Source organism: Centrocercus urophasianus, unplaced genomic scaffold (assembly GCF_019232065.1).
Source record: "Centrocercus urophasianus isolate 14NV4802_14NV808 unplaced genomic scaffold, USGS_Curo_1.0 seq_22, whole genome shotgun sequence".
NCBI lineage: Eukaryota > Metazoa > Chordata > Aves > Galliformes > Phasianidae > Centrocercus > Centrocercus urophasianus.
Window position 1 is genome coordinate 8,025,083 of NW_024884778.1, and position 5,963 is coordinate 8,031,045.

The window sequence follows — 5,963 nt, forward strand, 5'->3', positions numbered from 1 at the left end:
TTGGCTATTTCTCCCCACATCAGGGATGATTCACCACGCTCAGTCATTCATCTCTTCTAGTATTTTGAAAGCAGCAGAATCATTGCCCAATCCCTCGTTACCCAGCAATTAACCTTCCCTGCTGTACTCCACGAGGCACTCAGGACAGCAGAGCACACCATTCATTAACTGACTGTCAGAGCATCCTGCACACACCGCTGCTCTGATCAATACCACAGCCATCTCTGCTGCACAGCACGGTGATAAACAGCTCTCATTTCCTTCCCTGCACTCAGATCTCATTTTCACAGGAAGACTGTATTACAAAAACATGATGGGGACACAGCTATTTTTTCCACAGTGTTCTCCCATCCAGTTCTGCTTGGGTGCCCTCAAGCATTAATGGAGCACCTCGTTTATGCTGTAAAACAAGAGAGCATCGCTGTGTAGAAGCGGCTGTTAGCTCTGTGCTGAGAAAGCAGGTCCCAGCACGCTCCTCCATCAGTGCTGAAGGCAATGAAGAACTGGCACTCAGCACCACTTGGCCAATGCAACCAATGACAACACCTGAATGATCTTCTGTCTTGTTTGCCACAGCTGACGTGACCAACAGTCCAAGAAGAGCTACGGTAGAGAAGCCATAATAAGCAAGACAGCCCCACTGCCAGCACTGCCCCAGTCACACGTGCCCAGCAGAGCATGGCATGCCGAGTTCTACAGTAGTTGCCTCAGTGCAGTGATGAGCTTGTTGTGGGATCCCAACCAGCACCGTGTCCATAGGACCAAAAAACAGCTTCCAGCTCTGCAAGGAAAATGCCTCAGCACACAAAAGGTGTCAAATTCTGCCCAGAAAAAATAGTGATTTCCAACAATTTTAGACTGAGTCAGTCTGATGTCAGCAGGACAGAGACTGTGCCCACAGGAAAAAATGCAAGTGTAGCAAGACAGGCACACTGTTTGGCTGCATCATATAGGATAGACAAACCCGATAGACCAGGTTTTGGAGAAGGCTACCAACTAACTAAGCTCAGTCCTGCTGAACATGCTGGGTATTTAAAGCCAGGCTCATCAAGGCCTAATTTAGCTGCACTTTCCCTCGAGTCACGCAGAAATTCCCACGATGTCTTCACTCCTACATGAACAGCTCAACATTTTTTCCAGGACTCAGTTTACCAAGGGACTTCACAAAGATTGCCAGTTGGCACAGACAGGCCCTGGCTCTTGGAACAACCCCACACAACAGCATGACACGTGGGTCCAACACAGACCCTCTCCTCTAACCCCAACCCCGGATCCCATGCAGTCAGGTCTGAATGTCCACTGCTTTGCTCAGCACTGCTGAGCCAGTTCCTGCCACCAGTTCAGTCTGCCAGCAGTTCAATACACATATTTACACACACGCTTAAAGATGCCAAGCAAAGCACTTTTACCTATAGGATCATTTCCTGCTGCTCTGCTAGACAAGAGGAAAACAGTGCAGGGAGAAGGGAAGGCCGTGTGACCCCAACATGTCAAAATGTTTAACGCTGTTGTTTATCATCTTTCCTAGTTCATAAACAGAAAGCAAATGGAAGAGAAGGCTTTTGCAGAGATGAAATCAGAAAAAAACAAATAGAGCAATGTTCATATCATTATCATATCATTAAAAGTTCATATCATTAAAAGTAGAACCTCCCTGGCCAATACTGGGTAATGTGGTCTGTTTTCCCACGAAAATCATCTCCAAATTTCTGGCTCAGGACAGTCAGCCTATTTCACAGATTTCTGCTCTACATCTTGTAATCCAACAGGCTTGAAAAGCCAACCACTACAGGGATCCAGATCACCTTCAGATCACATCAACTGCAAGTTTGAAAGAGCTTTATTTTGTGAGCATTAAAGAGAGGAAAGCCTAATGAAGCATGAACGCAATCCCTGCGTAAGTAGGCTGCACTGAAACTATTTCTAATAAGAAGATCTTTTAAATGTTTACTTAGAAAATCCCCCATGTGAAAAGCAGCAACCAAATGAGGCAAACTGCTCAGCTCAGCACTCCCTGCGGGCAGAGTCCTCCTTCCCCACAGCACTCACTGCTCCCAGCCCCTCTGATGCTGCAGCAGCGATGCTTACCTGCACTGCACGTGTCTGGGGATGTCACACAGTTCCACGGTGGCTGTGTGGCTTTGTGGCAGCGTGAGCTGCTCAACAAGGACAGCAATGAAGTAGGACGACTACGGGAAAAATAGGACACGCGTTTACACATCATGAAATGTACTGAGCAAGGAAAGCTCTGGGGAGCAACAAGAGAAACAAGGGCATCCAATGTGCTGCACTGCCACGGCCTTTGTCAGAAAGGGAAATGCATTGTACTGCTTGGGAAAGACTCAGCACTCAACAAAGGTTACACTGCAGGATCTCTAAGGAGGCAATATTCTGCCTGCAGCCCATGCAGATGCCATTCTCACTCAGCACGTTCACTACTGGAAACCATAAGGTGGGAATACTCTAAACAATCTGTGATGAAACCACTCTCATTTCTCAACAAGAGGTCAACCTCACCACATGCTATGGGGGATCTGTGTGTCCAGACATCCAGTGAGTGAGCTCTAAGAGCTCCCTGCCCAAAGCCATCTCTAAAGGTAATCTGAGGAAATCATTTTTCAAATTGAAGGCAAACATGTAGAGATTGAACTCCTCGTAAAGCAGATGGGCAAAGCCCTCTGCAAGCTTTTATACTAATGCTGGAGTTCCAGAAAGAGAGAGCACCATTGTTTGCTGCATGGAAAAAAAAAAATAGGAAATAATACAGGAAAAACATAAATGCTTTCTGAACCATCAACAGTCACCTTCACTTGTGGAGAATGAAAATTTCTGGGAGTGTGTTACAAGAGGGATTCATTTCAGCTCTTCGCTTCCAAGTGCTGTTCAGACAGCAATGGACTGGAGCAAAATTGGCTGTCTGGCTACTTCAACCTCAATTTGAAAAGGAATGAAAAAGGAAAATTGCTTTGGAGAAGAATGAAGGGGTGTTCAGAAGTAGTGGTTTTGCTACTTTTAAGTGCTCTGAAACGTGTATGTACAGATGTGTCATACATCTAAGCGATTATGGAAGCATGCAGCTACCAAAACTTACAGAGAAAGCCACCTTTAGATGGGGAGCACACAGAACTGCAACATGAAGCAATTTCAGTAGCGAAAATGTGTAAAAGCATTGGTGCTGGAAGTGCCTCCCTGTTGTCAGCACGCATTTGGCATCAGGTGGAGACACCTGCAAATGGTTTCACACAGCGGATGTCATCTCACTCCCACTGAAGCCAAGGAGCGCTGCGGCGACAGAACAACTTCATTTCCTGCATAATGGCTGGACGTGGCCCTGCCAGCAGCACGAACCCAGCCTGCAGCAGGTGCCCTGCAGCCACTCGTGTCTCAGTGCCACTCAGTAACATAGAAAATGAGTTGTTTCCACCTTCAACTACCCGTGGAGGAAACACAGAACGACAAACGCCGCTGATGATGTCCTTGTTGCCACACAGAAGCACGGAGGCTACAGCCCAGCTCAGATGTACCAACACGAGGAAGAACTTCCAGCTCTTTTCACTTGGAAAAGAACAGAGAGCTCGTGAGCAAACCACAGCATTCTGCAGCTGCTTTCCTCAAGTTCTAAAAACAACCGAGGGGGTTGCCATGCTCTTACTGAGCAGAAAGTACAAACCCTCGAAAGAACATTCCAGCTCCAAGCTCTGTCCCTGCTGCTTTCTGGACAGTTCAGGTACAATGCAGTCGTTTCAGGTTTTGCTTTCAGTTTTATTTTTCAGCTTCATCTTCATCCCCAGGAAAGAGAAACTCAGTGCCTGCCAGGCACAGCCCTTGACTCAATGCCATTCAGTTTATATTCACTCACTCTGCTGTATCAAACCTAAACCAACAGAAGCTGCTCAGAACAATAGAGAAGCGAGCTATTCAATTGACACAAACCTTCTGCTGGGTGTTTCATGTGTCATGGAGCCCTTCCTGAAATTCCCCACCTTTTCCTCCACTGGTTGCTCAGAACACAAGTTATTTTCTACACCTGGCAGATGGAGGCTTAGTTTTACAGATGTTTTTAGGAGGGATAAAGAACAGAATAGACTTACACCTTGTTAGGAAATCACTTGAAGGTGGGGGACAAAACCAAAGAGTTAATGCAACTTACTTACTTCCAACTATAACATAACAAACTGTAACAGTCCTGATGTACCACAGAAACATTTCTACTATACCCCACCTGCTAGATATTTCTTAGAGAGGATTCATTTATGCACCTCTTCAAGCACAAGGATCTGTTGATGGGATTATTTATACTAGGCAAGGCCAAACAAGAGATAGCATTACCAGCAATAATCACTCAGGTCCTGGGGATACAAGCTGAAGTGTCCAAAGTGACAAAACACTCAACTGACATCAGACATGAACACAAGGCTCCGTTACAGCTTCCTGAATTTGGTTATCCTGCACTGCTGTTCTACAAACCATCTGTGCTACAGACACTTCAAATCATCTTTCAACTATCAACAGGGCTTCTGCAGTAAAACAAACAATTACTAATAGATGTATCTTAGAGACAGACTTTAAATCAAAAGGCGCAGTGCTTCAGCGTTCTGTTATTAACAAAAGATCAGAACAAATCAGTTGAGGTTTCTGAACATCCATTAGCAACAGAGTACAGAGATGGAAGGTGAGGGGTTGACATTTACCATCAACCTCACCCAGCCAAGGCAACAAGCACACACTCTGGATTGAAAGCCTGCTCCTGAATATTCATTCTAAAAGGATTTTGTGGTGTTGTTTTCTTTTCCTAATCAGACTTACACAAGCCAAAGGAACACAACAAGCTGCTACCATCACTTGCACTTGCAGAGAAGTACAACAAGCCACAATAAAGATGAGTTAACAGTGAAACAGATCTGGGCTGCTAATAGGCAACGCTAGAAGTGACACAACTTCTGCAGCTCCTACTGCAGACACCCCACAGCCACCAGAACAGACAGAAGCACGAGGCCTGCTGGAATATAAACCTGGTCAGCCTCATGTATAGCAGGAGATGCAAGAGGGGGATGCCACGGCCTGCCAGGTTCACCTCATCTGCAAGAGAAGACTTTGAATAGAGGAAGACTAAGAGCATCAGTTAACGCGAGCTCTTCACGTATAAGAAGAGTAACACACAGCATAACGCTGCTGAAGCACGGACCGCTTGGCTCAGCCCGCCCCGTGCACAGCGCGCTGCAAGCCGGCCTGCTGCTACCGCAGGGCCCAACATCGCTGCTCCCACACGGCCAGGAGCGGCAGCCGGCTCGCTCTGCTTCTCTGCCACACGCCGCTCGCTCACCCCCTAACAGCGCAGTTCTCAAGGCGGAAAACAACCACGGGCAGGAGATAATGAGGGCTGTCGGTGCGCGCTCACGAAGGCGGCCTGCAGGCAGCCGGGCCGGCCGTGAGACGCCGCTCCGGGCAGCTCTGCCAGCACCGCCTGCACGGGGAGCGCGACGGCACCGCGCCGACATCCGACAGGGCGCGACCCATCGCGGCGCAACTTCGCCTCGGCTGCCGAAACGAGGCGGCGGGACCCATTGCCGCTCCTAAAAGCCGTCACGGATCACGAGAAAAGCAGAGAGCGCGGGCGGTGCGAGGCCTCCCTGCGGGCGTACGAAGGTCGGGGCACAGCCGAGCCCCAGCAGCGGCCGCGCCGGGTCACAGCGCGGGCAGAGCCCGCCGGCAGGCAGGAGCCGCGCAGAGCCGCGCCGAGCCGCCGGCACGCGGGGCCGGGCGGAGGCGGCACGGCGCTGCTGCGGCCCTCCGCGCCCCACCTCGCAGCACCTCGGCGGGACACCGCGCCGCACCCCGCCCCGCCGCAGCCGGACCCCGCCGCTCCCCCCCGCCCCGCGCCCCCCCGGCGCCCCACCGCACCCCCGGGTCCCCACCGCGCCCCCCCTCCCGGCGCCGCGCCGCGGCTCTGCGCGGCTCCTGCC